The 23,687-nt window shown below is 42.2% G+C and overlaps 1 protein-coding gene across 1 annotated transcript in view; it reads right to left on the reverse strand.

Moving 5' to 3' along the window:
* The window catches only part of LOC126183833 (GTP-binding protein Di-Ras2), an 880,171-nt gene extending 863,488 nt beyond the window's left edge, over positions 1 to 16,683 (reverse strand). Inside the window, exon 1 of the mRNA XM_049926091.1 lies at positions 16,614 to 16,683. The gene's annotated coding sequence lies outside the window, so the exon portion shown is untranslated. The remainder of the gene's footprint in view (positions 1 to 16,613) is intronic.
* Positions 16,684 to 23,687: the final 7,004 nt, after the last annotated feature.

Raw genomic sequence — 23,687 nt, forward strand, 5'->3', positions numbered from 1 at the left:
ATGATCTGACGGGAACCGGTGCCACCGCTGCAGTAATGCCGCTGGCAAATGGTCTTGATTGCAGCGAGATAAATATGCACATGGACAGTGCGGTACGACGCCTGGAACACGTCGGACTGTCAGCGCGGTGACAACTCTCGCCGCTTCCCTTGACACGGCAGAGAAAGGTGGAAAACCATCGTCTTTAAAGGAGATTTCGCAATTCTGCATACAACATCCATATAACTGAGCGTCGAGGAGAATGAACGATGGCAGTGTATTATTCATCGCCATACGCACCCAGCTCATGGCGTGTTCGCATGAGGTATCATTGCGTGCACAACACGATCACTTTTGGTTCAGAAAGCTGGTAATTTGGACAGCAGGCGTCACATTTGCGACGCGTTAAGGTCAATGATTGTGCTCTGCATTCGAAATTTCCATGACGTCATCTTTCAATAAGATTGTTGCAAGACCACGTGTTGCACTTGTTGTCCTAACCTATATCGATACAGTGTTCGACTGCTGCCTTGACTGGCATTTTCTCCTGAGCTCTCATCCACTGAAAATATCTGTCCATAGGCCGACGAGGGACTGGCCAGGCAACATGATTCATAATAATCGCTGGTACGGCGTCGAAGTAGCATGGAAGTAACCACATCTATCATCCTCAATTCTCGGCGCACTAGGGCCATTCTTTGCTGCCACATACAGGGTGTCCCAGGAGGAATGGTCAATATTCAGGGATACAACAGGAACGATCATTCAAAGCAAGAAATTCTAGTGAACATGGGCTGCAAAACGCATACCTCAAGAGCTATGAGCGTTTCTTCGTCTTCGATACGGTGAAAAACATTTCTTCTATTGCAAATCTTTACTTTCCATATTTTGGAAGCTGGGCTCTAAGTTGTTAACTTAAGAACTATGAGCACTTGATCACCTTCGCTATTGTGAAACACATTACTTCTACCGAGCATGTGCTCATAGCTCTTAAGGTATGCGGGTGTGGGGGGGGGGGGGGGGGGGGAGGGTGAATAGGTGACTGATAACCTTCGCCGTTTGTTATCCTCAGACACTTACACAGCGTCGGAGACGAATGGGAAATCATTTCAACGGCGATACGGGCTGCAAATGAGGAAATCCACTAACATAAGGGACTTTCAGAAAAGGCAGATTGTTACGTCTGGATGCCTGGAAACGAGCATCTCAGAAAAAGTAAAGCTGGTCCGCTGTTCGCCTGCAACCCTCATGAGCGCCTGTGGGAAGTGACTGAAAGACGCTGAAAACACGAATAAACAAGGCGTTGGACTGCCACGCGTCATCAGAGAAAGTAGACGTCTTAGATTTGCCCACTTGTAATGAGGATAGAGTGCAATGCTGTTGTAGGTAAAACTGTTTCACAGTACATGGTCCAGCACATATTGTTGAAAATTGTCTCTCCAAAGCCCTTTGGAATCGTTTCAGCAGTGTTATCGAGGATCTACCATATTAGCTCCTGATGGTGACTCTACGTAGCATCTGATGTTCCATGCTTAGTCACTTGTCGGCCAGCAGGAGACACACTTATATGCAGAGGGCTTTTCTAGATTTCTTTTCCGCAGGTACAATCGTTTCTTTCTTTCCTTTCATCTGATTTAACGCAAGTACGTGGCACACGGATCGTGGACTGTCAAAACGTGGATCATTCATCATGAAGGTTTCATGTGTCGTAATCCGAGAATTTGTTTAATGATTGGGAATAAGTTGTAGGTTCGTCTTCGTTTTTTGGCATCATTCCAATATTCGTGCCAAAGAATGGATATTCAGGTTTTTGTTTGTTTTCAGTTTGTGGCCTACACCACAGAACTCTGAAATAGGTGTTAGTCGTTCTTCATTAGCCAGTATAGAACTGATTTCTTCTTATTGTTTGGGCAAGTGGATGTATTTCAAATATCACTCGAAATGCATCTACAGATGTGGTGCTAAAAACTCTTCACATCCACGGGAATTCTCCTCGTTACACTGTGTTTACTGCTTGCGCTGGTGCTACCAGTATCTACATATGAGCTATGAAACTCGCACGATGGCAGTTAAAATAACCTCGCAATTCGAAGCATTGTGTGTATTCATGCGAGGCATGTTTATGCTGGTGCTAGCAGTATCAACGTATGAGCCGTGATACTCGCACAATAGCAGGTAAAATAGCGTCGTAATACGAAGCATTGTTTTGTCATTACTTTTCGATTTCTCTTATTCATTTCGTTGTGTGAGAGCTCAAATTTAATCGTTCTTCCAGTAAAACTCCTAAATATCTGGATACAGCTTTTATTTTCGTGGGCGTATTATTAACTTGCTTTGATTTTTTCTTAACAGGTGGCGTTTTAGAACCCTTTGGAGACCATGAATATATAAATATGTCTTTGTTGTCGCAAAAAACAATATCATTATATAATAAGAATAAAATTTGAACTTCATAATAAAGTATTTTTGGTAGTTTCTAAGTAAAACCACTGGTTCATTATGATGAATTTAATGGCTACATTTTTCGTAAAATTCAGTGGGACTAACCCACATTGTGTGTTTTACACGCTGATCTTGTGTGATGCGATACATTAGCATAACTACAGTGTGAACATCTTCGAGATGGTCCTCTTTCTGGCATATGGGATGGATTGTGAAAGTGTTTATCAGGTGCAACGAATGGCTTGAATCAGTTCTGCTTGATCTGAGACCTCTTGCCGTTAGGAGATGATGAAGATGCTCGAACTAGACCAGCAAAATTACAGACAATATGAACTGCTTCAAGGATATTTGCTTGTGATTGCAATGTTCCCTATGAATGATGAAAATATTTACAACAGTGCCACAAAATTCTGTGCTACTACTTTTTGCTCTTCCTGTCAATCTCTTAGATTGATTTTAACATGTCCGACCTACCTACAAGCCCCATATAGGCACTGTAATCCTTTAAATATTGTGCATGAAAGTTCTACGCGGGAGCAATATTTACATTTCCGAGTGTTGTGCTTATCTCTTCAATATTGTGTAAATTTGAAAGAAACTGTCTTGGTGTAAGATGTTTCCAAACGGCTGCTGTAATACCTTGGCTGCTACAGCGAAACTGGAATTTTCCTCGAGACGAGACACATTCTTTTCCTTCTCAAAGTGTTCTGGGACCCAAACTCTTCCTTTCCTCACCGCCCCATAAGTATATATTCCCCTGTTTCCTCAGATCAAGTATTAGGGGTATACAAGTAAAATAATTATCATAATACAGCCTGTCACATTTTCCCTTCAAGTTCTGAAATAAAATGTCGTACAACTCGGGAACCTAAGCACTTTTCTACCTCCTGGCTAATTTTCTCCGCGTAGAGCGCAAACTTGGAATCATAGCCAATTTCATTTGCCAGTAACAAAATATTGTAGCCACGTTTTATGGATTTCTGTGGCATGTACTACTTGAGGTTTTACCTACCTTTGAAACGAATCATCGATTCGTCCACAGCGAGATGTTCTGTTGGTTTATAGCTTTCAGAGTAGCTCTCGCTACGATAATCCAGCAGTTGGCGTATCTTGCTCCTTTCTTGGCTGCTTATCGTTATCATTCACATGTATATGCCCCAGCAACCACGAAAATCTGAGGCATGAGAACTGAAATACAGGAATCACGGAGAGCTGGGTCAGATGATCAACCCGTTAATAAATTGAGGGGAATAAATTTCTTCATTTTGTTAATATCAGCTGGTCTCAACGCTGTGGAACCTCCACGCTTTTGAGTTGCGTACAATTCGGTATGAAATACTAGATAGTCTAATAAATCATTATGAGATAAGCAGCCAAATACGTCAGATGTGTTTGCTTTTTGAGAAACAATATTTGAACCATAAGTATGTGAAAACTGAGTAGTTGCTTTTGCAGGTATCTGTTTCACCCATTCGATATGCTCCATTAGTTCTGCATTGTCATTACGCATACCATTGTCACTTTCAACACAAACACTTTCATTCACAGCCCCTTCACGCTGGACTATGTTCTCTTCAGTTGGAATAAGTTGTGGTTGTTGATCAGAGTCATCTGATTCCCCTTCAATATTCGAAGCTGCTGACTCTGGATTACTTGGAATTTAAGCAAGTATGTCAATTAGCATATCTGTGCTGAAAAAAAGTTCAAATGTGTGTGAAATCTTATGGGACTTAGCTGCTAAGGTCAGCAGTCTCTAGCTTACACACTACGTAACCTAAATTATCCTGAGGGCAAACACGCACACCCATGCCCGAGGGAGGACTCGAACCTCCGCCGGGACCAGCCACACAGTCCATGACTGCTGCGCCTTACTACAGTCTGGAACCACGCGACCGCTACGGTCGCAGGTTCGAATCCTGCCTCGGGAATGGATGTGTGTGCTGTCCTTAGGTTAGTTAGGTTTAAGTAGTTCTAGGTTCTAGGGGACTGATGACCTCAGCAGTTAAGTCCCATAGTGCTCAGATCCATTTTTTTGCTGCGCCTGAGACCGCTCGGCTAATCCCGCGCGGCATCTGTGCTGATTTCACAGGCTCTGAATTCTTGATTTCATTTTGTCGGTGGTATTCATACCGCTTTGTCGGAAATGGTTAGCTTTATGTATGTAGTTTTTACACAACATCCATGAAGTGAGCTACATGAGCACATAGCTCCAGTGACAAAGGTATACGAAAGTCTGAAAGTAGAGACCTCTTGGTGCTATTACCCTCACACAAGTAAAAGTCACATGCACTGCTGTGTAAAATTACTTGTGAGACGGGACACCATCGCAATTACTGCGCCACCACTACCTGTTGATTGATCCAGACGTACCTGTCGCTGTGTTACATTGCATTTGTATGTCCCGCTTGCCATAAATCCACGTCCTTACTTTCAGTGACACGCAAACTGAATTGACTAATCTTCAAAAATATGTGGAAAGAATCAGAGATGTGGTCGCTCCACAGGTGTTCACCGCGTTGGTCGTGTCATACACTGATCAGCCACATCATTATGACCACCGACCTACCATAGATATAAACCCGTCCAGGCGATAGCAGCGTCACCTGTCGAGGAATGACTGGCAGTCACACACACGCACGGTGCATGCAGTGTCAGTGCGCGCGCTGTGTGTGTGTAGAATGAGGAAGGCACTAAATATATTTGAGCTTGACTGAGGGCAGATTATGAAGGCTCGGAATCTCGGCACGAGTATTTCGGAAACTGAAATACTTGTTGGGTATTCGAAGAGTGCTGTGGCGAGTGTCATCAACACGTGCTGAAACCAAAGTGAAACAACGTCCAGACGTCGTGGGCTTGGGCGGCCACCCCTCATTACAGATGTCAGACGTCGTAGTGTGGGCAGACTAGTAAAATAGTACAGGCGGCTTACTGTGGCAGAACCAACATCAGACTTTAATTCTGGACAGAATACAAGTGTGTCTGAACACACGGTGCACCTAACACTCCTAACGATGGGCCTCCGCAGCCAACAACCCATGCATGTACCAATGTCAACACCACGGCATCGGCCACTATGACTGAAATGAGCACACGACGATGGGCACTGGACATTTTCCCAGTGGCAGAGCGTTGTATGGGCTGATAACTCCCGATCCTTTCTTCATCTTTTCTGATCTTTTTGAGGAAGTTAGTCTAGAGGAAGGTATTCGCGACCATAATGTCATTGTGGCTTCAGTGGAAGTTGCAAAAAAACCAAAGAAACAGCGTACAGTTCTTTTGGGGGGGGGGGCGGGAGGAGCAAATGAAAGTGTCATTAATGAATGTCTTCATAGTCATCTCCAATCATTCACCACGAGACACAAAGATATAGAGCATCTTTGGTCGGAATTTAAAGGTATATTCCACCACGTGTTAGAGAAATATGTGCCTAGCAAAAATATAGGGGAGGGAAAGGATCCACCTCGGTTCGATTAACGTAGTTGGAAGTTGCTGAGATAGCAGAGAATTTTGCACAGTCATTTTAAACGTAGTCATTGCCCCGCTGACAAACATAAATTATGCGAAATGAAAGCAGCTGTCAAAAGGTCAATGAGAGATTATTTTAACGAATTTGAAAGCAATATTTTGTCTGCAGATTCTAAAAAAAACCAAAAAATTTTGGTGGTACGTGCAATCTATGAACACTACAAATAATTCAATACCTTCTCTTGCTGACAGTACGAGTAATGTAACGGATGATGATAAACAGAAGGCCTAAATTCGAAACCTAGCTTTCAAAAACTCGTTTACGGTAGAGGACTGCAGCACCGTCCGCCCCCGGTAGCTGAGTGGTCAGCGTGACGGAATGTCAATCCTCAGGGCCCGGGTTCGATTCCCGGTTGGGTCGGAGATTTTCACCGCTCAGGGACTGGGTGTTGTGTTTATCCTAATCATCATCATTTCATCCCCATCGACGCTCAAGTCGCCGAAGAGGCGTCAAATCGAAAGACTTGCACCAGGCGATTGGTCTACACGACGGGAGGCCCTAGTCACACGACATTATTATATTATACTGCAGCACCATTCCCCCTTTCAACTATCAAACAAACGCAAGGATGGCTGACATAATGTTTAGTGTATCTGGGATTGTAAAACAGTTAAGATCCTTAGACACAAAGAAGGCATCTGGCCCAGACGGTATCCCCGTAAGATTTTATTTTGACTATGCTACAAATATAGCACCATTCTTATTCATCATCTAGCAGAGATCATTGGAACAGCGGAAAGTTCCACAGGACTGGAAGAAGGCCCAGGTCATAGCAATCTATAAAAACCGTAGAAAATCGAATGCATTTCACTGACATCAATTTGTTGTAGAATCATGGAACATATTTTGTGTTCAGACATAATGACCTTTCTAGACGCTGAGAAGCTCATCTGCAGAAACCAGCACGGTTTTAGGAAACAGCGGTCACGCGAGACAGCTGGCCCTCTTTGTGCATGATATACAACAGGCTCCAGATGCCGGCTCCCAGGTTGATGCCACATTCCTCGACTTTCGGAAGGCGTTCGACTCAGTTCCTCACTGTCGCTTGCTCCAAAAAGTGCGCGCTTACGGTCTATCCGATGATGTATGCAGTTGGATAGAAAGTTTTATAACAGACAGAGAGCAGTATGTCGTCCTGAATTGGGAGACTTCAACAGAAACAAGCGTAACATCAGGTGTGCCCCAGGGCAGCGTAATAGGTCCACAGCTTTTTATGATTTATATAAACGATCTGGTAGATGGTATTGACAGCGCCATTAGACTGTTTGCCGATGATGCTGTAGTCTACACGAAAGTAGTATCACACGAAAGTTGTGAACAAATCAATGAGAATTTGCAGAAAATAAATGCGTGGGGCCGCAGCTCGTGGTCGTGCGGTAGCGATCTCGCTTCCCGCGCCCGGGTTCCCGGGTTCGATTCCCGGCGGGGTCAGGGATTTTCTCTGCCTCGTGATGCCTGGGTGTTGTGTGATGTCCTTAGGTTAGTTAGGTTTAAGTAGTTCTCAGTTCTAGGGGACTGATGACCATAGCTGTTAAGTCCCATAGTGCTCAGAGCCATTTGAACCATTTGAATAAATGCGTGGTGTAATGGCTGGCAGTTATCTCTCAATATTCCTGCTTATAAAAAAGCGAAAATCCCCATTACTATACGAGTACAACATAAATGTCCAGTCTTTGGAAGCGGTATCATCCGTCAAGTATCTGGTTGTGACTATTGGAAATGATCTCAAATGGAACGATCAGATTACACAAGTAACGGGTAAGGCGAACTCTAGATTGCAGTTTATTGGTATAATCCTGAAGCGATGCAGTCCTTAAACAAAGGAAATTGCTTACAATACTTTAGTTCGTCCAGTCTTAGAGTATTGTTCGTCTGTATGGGACCCGTACCACTTGGGTCTGGTTGAAGAGATTGAAAAGGTCCAAAGAAAAGCGGCAAGGTTCATGAATGGTACATTTAGCCATCGCCAAGGCGTTAAAAATCTCATAGAAAGTATGAAGTGGGACACACTTGCAGATAGACGACGCGCTAAACGGAAGGGGCTGCTCACTAAACTCCAAAATCCAATCTCCGCCTAGGATGTAGAGCATATATTATTACCACCAACTATTACATCGCGCAATGATCACCATTCTAAGATAAGGGAAATCAGAGCTCGTAATGAGGCGTTCAAACAGTCGTTTATCCCTCGCGCGATCCGCCACTGCAACTGAGGTGGGGGGGGGGGGGGGGGGGGGGAATATGACTTTGGCGCGAATTGTGCCCTCCGCCACACACCGTGTGGTGGCTAGCGGAGTATATATGTAGATGTAGATCATGCCGATGGGAGGGCGCGAATCCGTCGTATTCCAGGGCAACAGCTGCTTGATAGCTGTATTGAGGGACGGATCAAGCTGGCGACAGCTCCATTTTGCTCTGGAGAACATTCACATAGGCATCCATGGGTCTAGTGAAGCTCGTGCAAGGCACCATGACGGCCAGGGAGTATCGTACACGGGTTGCAGACCACGTACACCCCTTCGTGACGACTATATTTCCCAACGCGTGTGGCATTTTTTAGCTAGATAATGTGCCGTGTCACAAGGCCAGAAGCCTCCTGGAGTGGTTCGAGGAACACAGTGGCCAGTACCAATTGATATGCTGCCCCCCCTCTCCCCCCCCCCCCCCCCCAGTCAGCTCGCCAAATTTGAACCCGCTCGAACACACCTGGGGTGTGATTGAGCGTGGCGTCAGAGCTCATCGCCACCCTCCCTGGAATTTATGAGAATGAGGTGGCTTGTGTGTGCACATATGGTACCGATTCCCTCCAGCGACGTACTATGGCCTCACTGCTTCCACACCGCGACACATTGCCGCTGTTTCCGCGCAAAGATGGACATATTGGCTATAAGGTAGGTGGTCATAATGTTCTGGCTACGATTGTGCTGACGTTTGGGCTCGGAAATTTCACGCTCCAGGTGGTTTTTGTATGGAGAAACCCACCCATAGAGCACGGGGAAAAGAATGACACTTTCTTACGCGAATCTGGCAGCACACGATCTTCACCTCTGCATAATTGGGAAGAACGTTTCTATCGCAGAGGCATCGGAGGAAGAGTACATCTACGTAGGTCGCTTTGCGTCTGGTTGAAAAATGTAGCGGGAGCGCTCAGTAGCCGAGGACCGAGTGTGCCTACAAATAAAACTCGGTCAACAATAACGATACATAATGATGACCATTTAAGTCAGCAATCTGGAGCTACTAGTGAACACCAGCTCCCGCATGTGAGCCCCCACTGGCACTTTCGCGGAAGCAAAGGCACCTCCGGAATTTGCAACTCGCTAAGTGATATTAAATTTTAACCTATGCTTATGAGCTCTTCCGTGCTGCTCCTTAGCGTGTTCGATGTCGTATGGGAGTTATGGATCCATATTTTTCTTCCTTTGGCCTTACGCTTGCTGAATAAAATAAAAACAATCAGGTACTTATTTCATTAAAGTGATCTGACACGGGTATTGTCACAGGACAGCCACCGATAAGGGAGTTACCGGCGGTTATGGGTCCAGCGTATAGGCTAGAATCGCCACGCCACATAACAGTACACATTACGCGCATGACATTCTCCTCTTCTATTTCCTATCGACCACGGAGTTTTTCCCGTTACACACGTCCTATCGCCAAGATGGATTTCAGCACAATGATTCAGGCATGCACAAAATGACAGTCGGAAATCACATCGCCGTTGCTGTTGCAACAACTAATGGCAAGAAAACGTAGTTCCTTGTGGTAATTAGCGAGTATAAAATGCTGAGCTCTCTGATAGTCCCTATAGCTCCCAAGAGCAATGCATTTCATATTTTACTTGTCATTTGGCTACTTGTATGGTGTTTCCACATTGGATCTCTTCCCGATCTACAGTTGGATACCAGTAGCCACTGAGAAATAATGTTGCTGTTGGGAAATCGTTAGAACTATATGCATTTACATACAAGTAATATGGGCTACGCAACGCCTCACATACAATCCAAAAGTTTATTGATGAAATCATTAGGTGCCTCCAGAAAAAGAACATGAATGTCGCCTTCAAGAAGTCTTATGCAGCTTAACCGAATGTGGAGTATTACTGACTCAGGTAAAGAGCATGATCAGGTGCTACAGATGTGCCCATTGTCAGAAAGAAGATATATTTCGCTGGAATATGTCGACACCCAGCATGTTCGCCGCTCTGTAGGAATATCTTATGCCAATGATAGTGGGAGTACCTCACTGATACATAATCATAAACTTTTATGACCACTTGATATACTGTACAGCGGAAGCCCAGGTGCCGTTCTGAGTGCTACTAGCCTGCCTCACCATGCGTAATACCACATCTCTTGTAGATAATAAAGACCCACAGGATCTGTTAGAAGCATCCTATGTGAGCTTGGCGTGGGTAGCTTTGTTAGCACGTCCTATTGCTGGAGGCCACTTAGAGTTATTCTGTCCGCACGGTGTGTGCGCTTCTGCAGCAGTACGTAAACAGTGTCTAGAAATGCATATAGCTTCTCTCCCAAAATCGGAAATCGAATGGCGTTACTGGTCACAGTTTATACTGAATTTTTGGCCGCATTTGAGGCAGTGAAATACTTCCGATTTATGGCTGAAAATTATATTGTTCTATTTACATGTCACCTATGTTAGCTTTTACACAGCCCTAGCACATTTAACTGTCTGTTCAGCTTAGCCAAATTAATTTTGTTACTCATTTTACGTGCAACATTCAGTATATAATGGCACCCAAAACATTGTTGCTGATGCTCTGCGCAGAGTGAGTGCCGTCTCTCAACCAATATCTTACAACGAGATTGTAATATCACAGTTTAGTAATGCAGAATTGTGGACTTGCTGCGAGAAATGTTGGATATACGTTTTGGCACTTGCCACCGTTAGGTACGCACAGGCCAGTGTACTAGGAGGAAGTCAGAGGGTGGCCATAGCTATACCTGCCAACTTTACTAGACCGCGTATTTCAGTCGTGGCATATGTTACGTCATCCAGACATCTGTGCTACCAGGGCAATGCGAATGCAATTTTTATAGGCCATGATATGCAGAAAGACTGGCGCACAAACATTTAGGAATGTGTCCCCAGCCAGATTCGCAAAGTGAAACCGGAAGTACTAAGGTATTAAGCTGCTCGTAAACTTCCTCCATCCGGATATATGTTCGGCAAATCAGCATGTAAATGTCATCGGCTCTTTATCTACCTCTCAGAACGTCGACTACTACCTCACAGTGTTAGAAGTGGCCATTAGATCAGATGGTGGAGACTGTGGCCCATGCTTTCAGTTTCGAGTCGAAAGCATCTCAACTTCTTGTAACAGGTGACATCCGACCAATCACCAGTGGGAGGCAGAGGTATTCCATGCCGTGGAGCGACTTTTCGGCAATCATGTCACACGAAGACCCTACATGGTAGTCAAAAATATCATCCGCTCAATAATGGGATGACGACAATGAAAATCTGTGCCAGACCGGAACTCGAACCCGGATTTCCTGCTTATCGTGAGTAGTCGCATCACCATTAGGCTACCCGAGCACGCCTCACGGCCACATTCAACCTTCCATATGCTGTCAACCATGTGTCTACAAGCTACACTCTTAGATCTATAGGAGACACTGAAATCAGCCAATCAGGCCTTTCGGTACGTAAATTCAAGCTGGCCACCAGATAGAATTAGTATCAGTTTTTCTCACACCGTAGATAATAATGAACGAGACTGCTCAGCCTTTATCTCGGATTCGATCCTTACTACTGTCCCGTAGCCAATTTTTTATTGCTATCTTTTTCGGCTTTAGAAAACCAAACGAAGAATACATTTGGCGAAACCGTCTCTCATCGGATCGAGCTTCTTTCTTTATAATTATTTCTTAGCACAATCTACGCTGCAACACCCTTGTAAGCTTTACAGACTGTTTCCGATTACCCTGTATATCAGGCATTTTTAGTGGCATGGTGGACTGTCAACGCTGCAACACCCTTGTAAGCTTTACAGACTGTATATCAGGCATTTTTAGTGGCATGGTGGACTATCTTCACCATTCGCATAAGGCCACTCAAATGAGTCTTGAGAGGACAACACCCTGCTAAAAGTGCTGATGAAGGGCAGTCAGGGATCTGCGGCAAGCTGAGTACCTACTACTATACGGCACACCTACCTGCAGAGTGGATTCATAAAGAACCTGCGGACAGAAAGAGTACGACCAATGTCAGCGTAAAGGCACAACAAACAAGTAACGTTTATTTCCCCACAATTGACCATGATGAAATTATTTATCGACGGCGCCCCATTATGTAAGGCTTTGCACCCCCAAACTCGGCGTAGAAAACGATCGAAGCGATCGATCGGCAAAAATAGGCACGCTTCAGTGCCGTAGGCATCACTGAATCGGCGGTCACTACCAGGCACCTAGGTGTATCTCTCCTCCCTAAGCATCCCAGTTGCAGGTCATCCTACATTCGAGTACTGGTGCTGGACCTCTACAGCGATTCAGAGAAGAGGATGCAACTACAACGGCGATGTACGGACTATGAGATTGACTCCGCCTGCTAGTCTTTCTCCATTTTGCTACAGTTTTATAGTGTTGTAATTTTTCCACACGAATCAACAGGTCCGTGAACCACTTCGCCGAACTTCCAACGATATTCAGCAGAATATAGGCCAGTATGGTAAGGAGAAGTGAACCGAATACGAGGCACATGGACAAAAAGCTAGTAAACTGTTTATTATTTCAAAAGTTATCACTATAACTGTTAATAGATTTATCCTACTGTGAGACAAGACGGTCAACGCCTTCATGGAAAAACGTTCGCGGTTGCCTACAAAACCTTGATTGTACCTAGAAGTGAACCTTTCCGTCCGCCTACATTTTGCCAAGGTTGTTTCGACTAAACTGGAAAAAGTTTCGTTGGGAAGCCCCTACACATCCTCAATACAGTTCCTATCCCTCCTCATGCGACTTCCATATATCTGGAGCCTTGAGTGAAGACATTTGTGGCTCTAGTTTTTCTTCGAAAAATCAGGTGCGCGCATGGGTACAATCATGGTATCGCTGGCAACGGCAACCATTTGTACATGAAGGCACTGTTTTTTTACGTAATTGTGTATCCTTCCGAGATCAGAGTCAGTTTTCTGAGTAAGGTACTGCGTCGAAACGTACGAGGTAAAAAACTATTCGGGAAAAATCAACGTTCATGTCAGCTGACTGTTTTGTCTCACAGTGGGATAAATGTGTTAATAGTTACGCCGACTACTTTAGAAATAATAAACAATTTACTTACTCATTTTAGATTCATCTCGTTTTCGTTTTTTGTCTGCCCCTTCTATATATAATACCCCTTTTACGTACCTCCATAGTTACGTTCGATTTTAACTTAATCGCCTCTTTACGAAGGAGATGTTGAGTGCTCTCTGCTCAGAAGTTCTGAATCTAGTCACGAATCTGTTTCAATAATCCGTAAGCTCGCGTTTTTCTCAGCAATTTAAAGCATGGAACTGTATCGAATGCCTTCTGTAATCCAAGTAACACTGCATTAACCTGTCCACCACTACCTACAGCCTTCTGGGTTTCATAGAGGAATAGCGCTAGCAGCTTTTCACTAGAACTCTGTTTGTGGAATCCATGTTAATTCACAATGGGTAGACATTTGTTCCCAAAATTATTCATAATGCGAGACCATGAATCGTGTTACATATTTCGCTACTGGGTAGATCTTAGCGATGTATTCCAACAAAAATTTGCATCTGTCCGACGAACCTAACTGAAGTCTGGAGTGACCTGCGGATTTTGCTCCGGTGGTCTATGGTAACCTTCAGCTTGAAGGGTGGCACGTTAGCAAATCCTCCTGTCAGGTGTAGAAGCGTCTCGTCTGTTGAGTGATATGATTTTCTACTCCGCCGTCACTTGCCCCAGTATGAGCAATTTCGCCATTTATCGATGACTGAAAGGGAGAATCACATCTCGATTTTCTGCAGTGAAGTAACATGTGAAGACCGAATTCTATTTCGGCATTTAGTGAGTTATCTTCCGTTTCTGTGGCAATGTGATCAGATCACCGAGTGTCTAGATCGATAATTTTCATTCGTTTATTAACTTTACAGTTGAACAAAATGTCCTAGAATATTACATCAGACGTTCACCGAAATTTTACTTTCGAATGCGTATAGCACCCGTCGCATTGCTCACTTTCAACTATTTTGGATTCGTTCAGATTTTGTAACTCAACAACGCTACGGACTTCGATGAAATTAGGCTGAAGCTCGCTTATGCTTCGTAATATCTTTAAAACATGGTCATTGAAACACGGCAGACACGTTCCATCCCTCAAAGCTTTATTAGTAGGTGTATTGTGCAACGCTTGTGAAATTTTTCTTTCTGCGCTCGGTATCTTCGTCCTCAGTACTGAATATTTGTTCTTTATGGCTCAAGTACTCTGAAATATATTTCCTGCCACTCTTTCGAAAGAACACTATTTTCCTAAATGTCTAAAAATTATTTTCAACATTTGTAGTGATTAGCTAAACAGTGTATCACACGTAAAATCACCTATGATGTAATAGGTTTACCAACCCTATGGGAAACGAGAGCACGTTGCAGAGGCACTAACAACAGCCATACATCCAGTAACGCAAGCTTTTCTGTTATTAGAAGCAAACCCTGGAATTATTTCAAATTCTGCACTGGACATGATAAAAAATTATGGAAGAAATAATAATAGCCACCTTTCAGGTGCTTCTTTGTAATACGACACCGGAGACGTTAAGTACGAAGAATTCCATAAGCTAAAAATGTGAGAAGCCGGCCGCGGTGGCCGAACGGTTGTGGGCGCTTCAGTCTGGAACCGTACTGCTGCTGCGGTCGCAGATTCGAATCCTGCCTCGGGCGTCGATGTGTGTGATGTCCTTACGTTAGTTAGGTTTAAGTAGTTCGAAGTGTAGGGGACTGATGATCTCCGATGTTAAGTCCCATAGTGCTTAGACCCATTTGAACCTAAAAATGTGAGAAGCTACAAAATAAAGATGCTACGTTGCCGTATCATAGAACTTTAGATATTAAGAATGTAAATAAGTCTCTAAATAAACTGTCATAAAAGGACTGAGTCAAAATCTTCCACACGTAATAAATATGATTAGGTGCACAAATTCTATATGACCTGTAGATAATATGTTGGTTCTTGATACAAATCAATCGTTGAAATTTATGAATACGTAAGAAGATGGTACAAATGGCTCTAAGCGCTATGGGACTTAACATCGGAGGTCATCAGTCCCCTAGGCTTAGACCTATTTAAACCTAACTAACCTAAGGACATCATACACATCCATGCCCGAGGCAGGATTCGAACCTACGACCGTAGCAGCAGCGCGGTTCCGGACTGAAGCGCCTAGAACCACTCGGTCGCAGCGACCGGCATGTATGAAGAGAGGTCATTCAGATGATGCATTCTTCAGTAAATTTGCAAAACTATAAAATAATCGCTTATAACCGTTAGAACGAATCTGTCTCACCAGTAAGACAATATGTACATCACTTGTAGGTAGCCTGTGCAGTAGAACGCATATTGAAACGACCTTTGACGCTGCAACTTGACCTATGAAAATGCGATGCGCGACTTTCAAACACTACTTCCAAGTCAGCCTTAATGCAGAAAAAGAACCACAAAGTAATGTGAGAAGAAACTCTGACTTGTGAATAAAATATGACCCAAATCTGATTTTATGTATAATCGTGCACTCAGTCATAACTTCCGATCGTACCTGATGCTTGTTGAAGGAATAAGCCGTAGTGTCTCGACGCAAAATATTAGAGACTGCTCACAGTTCTAAGAAAACATTTATCGTAACGCTAGACGGTGCAACAATTTTCCGACATTCGACTGTGTCATTACGCTGTCGCATGTTTAACTGACATCGATCAACTCCATGACAGCGGACCGACGCTTTACTACACATGTATTCTTGTGCTTCACCGGAAATAGTGACGCTCTAAATTTGTGTACTCGCCCAATATGCTCAGTTAATGGTTATCTCTTTTTAATTTTAAGTCAAAACACGTTTGTCCTCGCTCTTTCCATAGCTCCAAGAATAATGCCCTCATAATAAGTAAATGTTTGTCTGTAGAATTTCGAAACATTTACTGCTGTTGCCCAATGTACTTCCACGATTCTCAAATCATGATTTTAAATTCTGTAACGCTACTGTAAGAGATACTTTTGAAATCCACTTAGAGATTGGCTGTATCACTTGGCGTTCACTTAAGAAAATTCTGAAATCGGGTTACATCCATTTTGTTGTTGTAGCGTCGACAAAGTATGTGTACCAACGTTATAGGCATCGCCTGCATTGTACAGCTGCGCGCCGGAACGTTACGAGCCGCATTCCATCTGCTGGCATGAGCGACATGCCGTCAGTCAAAAAATCCCATCCATTGAAGTTAATCGTACCTTTCGTTCGGCACCTGATGCACTTCGGCCTAAATTCGCCAATAACCTGATTCTTCGAGTAATGCTAAGAGATCAGAAGCACTTGATGCAGAAGAGGAACTATTTAGTTCTAACTATAGCCGACTCACGTTTGTTGCCGAAAATGAAAACATTAACAACAACGTCTGTGTACTTGACGAGCTATTGGCTGTGCGCTACTTACCAAACAGCTACAGGAAAACACGTCACACCAGTTGCTGCTTCACTGGCCCCTTTCAGCAATGAACGGAACTGCAGACACATATTTAACGATATTTTAAAACATATTTTGACATTCAAAAATCGAGACATACAGCTAGATATAGTATTTTACAGGCAATATGTTTCAATTAAGAGGAAAAGAATTTTGTAATGTAACTAGTGGCCGGCTGGAGTGGCCGGGCGGTTCTAGGCGCTTGAGTCTGGGACCGTGCGACCGCTACGGTCGCAGGTTCGAATCCTGCCTCGGGCATGGATGTGTGTGGTGTCCTTAGTGTAGTTAGATTTAAGTAGCTCTAAGTTCTAGGGAACTGATGACCTCAGCAGTTAAGTCCCATAGTGCTCAGAGCAATTTGAACAATTTTGTAGCTAGTGAGAAGTTCCTTGGCTCTATTAAATTGATTAAATACATGAAAAAGAACTACCTCTCGCATTTGCGATGATAAGTTGATGGTGGATTTATAGTCAGTATTGTGATAAGTGTAGCAAATAAACCTTACAAATATACCAGATACGCTGATAATGTAACTGAGAATCGTTCGAGGAAATATGCCGTTCTTAAATTACAATGTGGGGTATTTTTTAGAAATCCTGTGTTTCAGGCAGACTGTAAAATAATTTTAAGATCCATATTGCAATATAAACGCGATTATAAATCATAGCGATACGTAAAACTGTTTATGTCTTGAACTTAACGCAAATGGAACCGGAACGTGAATGCACTTTTCAGGATTTGTTTTCTTGTAGGCCAATAGGTACAGCTAACGTGGTTGGTGTCCCTCTGGGCACATCTCAAATTTGTATCGTTGTGCTGGCTTTCCATTGCATTCAGTGAACCCACACGTGAGATTCATGTCGAGATACCTTTTAATAAGTAAGCCTATCCATGGTACTGCCGTGTATACCTGTTAACGCATAATCGTAGACGGAACCGAGCAATACTGAATGCGAACCTCAAACCTGGAGCGACGATATAAAGAGAGAATTGGCGATGTCAACGGCAGGTACCGCGTGCGATTAGAAACAAGATACTCAGCGCTTACCGTGGATATCGGTACAGTTGTGCACCATTTTCGAGGGAAATAAACCTAACGAAATGCAATAACTTTGTAACAAACCGCCGGAGACTGTGGGTCCCTTATAACAAAATATTCAGAAAGATTTCCTGAACGACGTCTGAAAGTTTCTCGGTTCGGTTCTGGCTCATCCTGTATAAAATATTCTACCGTGACTATTATCAACTTCTCGATGTTATTGTGAGGAGTTGGTGGATCTTTCAATTACAGTTTTACAGATAAATCGGAATCAAATAATGTTCCCTCTTTGGAATAAATAATAATATTTCTTATACATATTATCTGTCCGCTAGGACTGTTTGTAATCTATTTGTCACAGAACACAGGTACAGAAATGTGGTTCTAAGACTGGTATGCAGTTCCTGTCCCAGACCATCTTCGCGTGAAATGAATCAATGAACATATGACGAGGACAAGATGATTCACTACCAAATTCTCCAAATTCCACAGTTATAATTTTTTGCTCTAGGGCTACATGAAGAGTCTTTCTTACGAACCTACATGGTTGCAGGAATACACAGTTGGACGTAGTGATTTTATTAATTCATGCCACTGGATGTATTCATAATTTTCGTTGTTATTCCACTTAACACGAGATTGCAAAATCCGGAAGTTCAGAATGAAAATTAAATCAATAAAACTAATATATGATGCAAATGAATCTATAGTAGTGTTTTCGGTGATTTGGGTAGACCGCTGGACATAGCGATATGGGTAAATAGAAGAATTTATTCCAGTATTTACATTCCGACCAGACAAATTACGAGGTAAAGTTGTATATTAATGTGTGGAGTTTCGTTAGGATCAAAGACCGTCTATTTCTCTGTTGCATCTCCCACTCAGGTTTCATAAATAAGATATCATTTATTGCATTTAAAAAAGAACAATTTTTGTCATTTGTATACTAAGAACTGAATACGTTCGATTTAATAGAGATCAGTTACATTATGGTTTCACATTATGTCAATAATTCTGATTCGTCTAAGAGTATTTATAGAAAAGAACTGTAAGTGGGTTAGCATAACATTTTTCTGTTATCATCCTTAAAAGTGCATTAACATTGCTACCTCAAAAGTTTCTTTATGTGACTAGATATATAGTATGGTATTAGGCAAAATTTCAATCATCCTTATCTTCAACATAAAATCTAAGAAAATCCTTGTTTTTCTGTCACGTATTCCCTCTTAGGTCTTTGAAGTACCACAAAAATTAGTGTCAGCCGTTTCAAAAAACAGACCAAACATTTATTCACAGTTCAGTACTCCGATAAAGTGGTGTCATTATTACGGAAATAGCATATTTACATAGATCTCGCCATTGAACTACCAAAAATATTGAATATTGCAACAGTAGAACAGTGTTGCTATAAAGAATAAATTAAAGAAAGATATTTTTGCCACATAGAGTATTCCAAGAAATAAACAGAAATTCGTACCATAAATACATCAAAATAATAAATTTTTAATTAGTGTATTATGTTGTACATTGTAATATGTAAATTCCTCTACAAACTTTGTCCCTTAATCTGTATAATAATATCTGTCATTATTACCATTATTATTACATTAAAACGCAATTCTGTATTTTCTAAATGTGTTCCACATTTTAATTTTTTGTGCGCTTAGTAATAATACCACAGTTTTTTGGTCATATATTCGTATCATCAGTTTCAGATTCACGCAAAATTCGTATTTTATCTTCTAGAAAATTTTCTTGGAGCAAAGTCACCTTTCCGTAGTCTGAGATATGTCCTTAATTTAAATGATCTCACAGGAAGTTTATACTACAAATATATAGTTATTTACGTGCCGTATTCTTCCATGGAGGATCAAAATTATATAAGGGTCGATCAAAAAGTCTCAGTTTGAGGTCGATGCTACAGCATGTATGCAACGTAAAGTGAATCCGATGCAGTTACATACGCACTGATAAGTAGGCAAGGTAGTAGCGTGGCATTCGTGTCTTTCCGATGTCCGTGCGGAAAATGCTGAAATATGGACTATGGCGACGTTATTACCAAATGCATCCAAACAGGGCTAACGTGCTGCCATTCTTTTCTTGGTTGCCGATGGACGAACACCGGTAGACATCCACCGGAGAATGAAGAATGTGTATGGGGCAACATGTCTGTCGAAATCCACCGCTGTGGAATGGTGTGCGAAGTTCCGGATGGTCACGATTCGGCACAAAACGCCGGTCGATCTGAGAGGCAGAAGTGACGCCAACTCATGTAGGAGACAATCGAGCACCCGCCCTACAGTCCCGATCTCCACCCAGGCGATTATCAGACCTTCGGTCACGTAAACCTAGATTACTAAATCCTCGTAAAATTAGGAAATTTTGTTCTCAATTTGGTATGTATCATACCACTGGAGATCTAATAACCGTAATTAACTAATGGATGACTTATAAATTATGTGTTCCTTAGAGTAAACCTGGAGTACTACAGTTTACGATGGTTAATAGCAATGTAACATTTCCTCGCTTCCCACCACCACTTACAGTGTTCTAGGTTTAAGAAAGGCCTTGAAGGATCGACGATTGCTGTCGGACGAGGATATGCAGCAGGCAGTTACGGACTCCTTCACGTAGCAGGACATGGTGTTTTACTAAACGAGTATCTCCAACTTGGTGCGTCGATGAGATGATTGCCTCAATGATCATTGCAGTTTTGCCTAGTTAGCATATCGATTTTAGATTATACATCCTTCGATCGGAAACTCTTTGATTTGCCCCTTGTGTGATTTTGTTAACTTTTCTTAAAAGAAATTTAACCATACTGTTTGTAATAATAATTTTGTGTATAATATACACCAAAGATTCATATATTCATTTAGTCCACAAAGTTTAACACAGTTTTAATCTTCCTTATTTTCATTGGATGACTATAAAACATATTTTAGGTGGTAATAGAATTTGCTGCATGTTTTCGACTACCAGTTCATATGCAGCTTTCTGCAACACATGAACTTTATGTTTTGAAATGAAATTTTGGAGATTTCCATTCTTATGTATTATTAATAGTATGTCAGACTGTTAAACCATGATTAAGTTGTCCTAGTGTTGCAACGAGTGTTAGTTATAATTACGGAAAGTAAAATAGAGGAGAACATTTGTTGCTCAGTTAAAAATAATTTTTCTCAATTTTTAAATAAATTGCCTGGGTTCTATATATCTGACAGTAGAGATCCACTATTTTCAAAATTCTTTTTGTTGATTTGTATGTACTCACATTTACATTAATGTAATGCATTCCCTTCCAGTGGGCTGACATTTGCAGATGCGATACAAGAGAATTCAGTTACATAATACTTTGCTTCTATGATGCCTGATGGCGGCAGAGCCAACTCATTGCGATATGTGCCTTCGGTCTCTATGTTATATTGCCGCGTCTCATGGGGCAGTCTCTCGAGTACCGTCGGCACGTAGGAAACCTACTGCTAACAGCCCTGTCGATGTAAGCGGGTATCGAACGTTTCTGTCCATGCTGACAGTCTGCTTTAAAATCTCAGTCGATTATAGTATTGCCAGTATGTTTGGTCTCTGAAACATTAAATAAATTCAAACTGAATTTTCCTCTAATGGACAAGGAGGCGCTAGTATTCGTTTTTGTTTCAAAAGATGTTTCTTGTGCACCGACTTGCAATTAAATTCCGCCTAGTCACTGATCACGTTCCCTTTATAACGACCATTGGATTCACAACAACGTTCATGTACTAACCATATAACGCCTGCAGTACGCTATTTCTAACTACCTGTACCTGGTAAATCCATTATCTGCTATCAGACGTTCTAATGTCGATGCGCTGTCCAACTTACTAGTTTAGCTCAGCTCTGAATAAATCAGCCAGTAAGTGGACTGTTTTCAGTTATATAATATTTCATTGCACCAGCGGACAGCTTTCCCATTACGGCTCACGTGGTTGATTAAGTGTCGTGTTAATTAAAGCTGTTGCCAGTATTACGTTGAAATGACTATTAAAAGTACCCGATGACCAAATTCGACGAGCTTATTTCCATTCATCAGCATGTAGTTTTTACTACATAAGCTAAAAGGTATTTTACCAAGTGAATATCAGCTAAGTCTCTCACTCAGCATTGCTGAACTAATCATAGAACTCTCACCACGCGTGGAAAGCCAGGCGGCTCCATATTTAGTACTGATGTGTGGCACCCTCTGGTCCATGGGAGTAATTATTAGAGTTGCGATCTACCAAAAATACGGTTCGCTAGTTTCGGTACTTTACATAAACGACGTATTAAATGGTAGAATTACCGGTAGTATTGGCGGAATTGGTAGGGAAAGAAACATAAATGAAATGTGTAAGAGAAAATGGGAGCCGGCGGCTTTCTTTTGTGTGTGTTTGGTTGCTTGTGTCGTACATAATTAGAACTGCACATCATTCAGTATTAGCCCACTGAGTATTTTATATTCTTACAGAAAATAAATTCCGTTTTATAAGTAATAAAAATTAGTTGGCGATTAATTTCTGCGCTGTTACGTAGTTAAGCAATTACTTTTGATGAAAGTACAGTTTACATGCAAACCCCCTCCCCCCAAAATATAATCATTGTACTCAGTAGAACGTTCTTCATTACGATCAAAGACAAGACTTTCCTGTTGTTATTGATATATGCGAAAATTGTTTATCAATCACTGAAACACGTTTTACATAAGTTCGGTGACGTATTGAAGCGATATCTGATATATTATTGTTTTGTGCTTTCTTATTTTGCCTCTCTCTTGAGGAAATCGCGTTTTCTAAGGCCATAAGAAAAAGCTATATTGTTTTCTTTATTTTTACTACAATATCCCTTTGTTTCACCTTACAGTTCAACAATTTTCGAATGAAACCTGAACTAAGCACTGACAATTTCAGTCTTGCTTTAAATACTGTTTATTCTTAAGTAATAGACAGGAAGATAACTATAGATAAGAAAAATGTTCCGTAGGTTACTTGGCCCTCTTTATATCCTCACTCAGTTCCTAGATAGTTCACCACTTCCTTCCCTTTTCTTTTTAGGGGACTATATACATACGTAAAGAAAGCGATCGTCAGAGGCAACGCCCCATATGCAACACACCCACTGTAAATGTATAGGTTATGCGGGTTTGATCTTAACTCGCTACAGCTACTAGGAAAACTATAGCAGTGTATGCTTACATTTGGTAGGTTACGGTAGCCTACCGCCGTTTTACAACTCAAGTAATTATATTTCGTGGTGGGATCCATGAAGAGTACGTATCTGGATGCTGTAGATACACTACAAGCTCAATATCCGCACGATTATAACGGTTGAAAATGAGCATCGCAGCATAGTAAAACAATACGCAAGTGGAGAGTTTCCACACATTTTTGTCGCAGAGGAAGGACTTCATCTTGCAGCGAAGAAATTAGAAAGCTTTTCCCCGCAAAATTACGTTACATACCGAACCTAGTAGCTTCCCCAACCTGAAAGCAATGATGAATGCAAGCGACTAATACTAAATTTAAAATGTAGTTCAAGTATCACAACCGCCTGAAGATGTACAAACCTTGTTTTAAAGATCCTTCAGATCCACATAATTTTTATTATGCAAGAATCTAGAGGAACTGATTAAGGACGACAATACAGAACTTTGCTGTGACTCCTGTTTCCGCATTACTATGACGTATGTTCGAGTCAGAAACCACGGAATCGACCAGGTACTGAGGTACGAGACGCAGAGTGGACCAGTGCGATCAGTTCCAGGCACTCCACCGCCAACGCCTCCGCGTCCGGCCGCTAAACAGAAGGGAGCCACACTGCCCCCACCGGCCTTTCAATTGCCACACTCATAAGATAGCCACATCCTCCCGCTCCCGCCGGCGAGGACAGGATGCACGCTACATGATTCCCAGGCCTATCAGGCGAGCCTCGCTGGTGACGTCGAGATGTAACCATCGTATACTGCAAAGTCGTTTACCGACATCGCGTGCGCG

This window comes from Schistocerca cancellata, chromosome 4 (genome assembly GCF_023864275.1).
Source record: "Schistocerca cancellata isolate TAMUIC-IGC-003103 chromosome 4, iqSchCanc2.1, whole genome shotgun sequence".
Taxonomy (NCBI): Eukaryota; Metazoa; Arthropoda; class Insecta; order Orthoptera; family Acrididae; genus Schistocerca; species Schistocerca cancellata.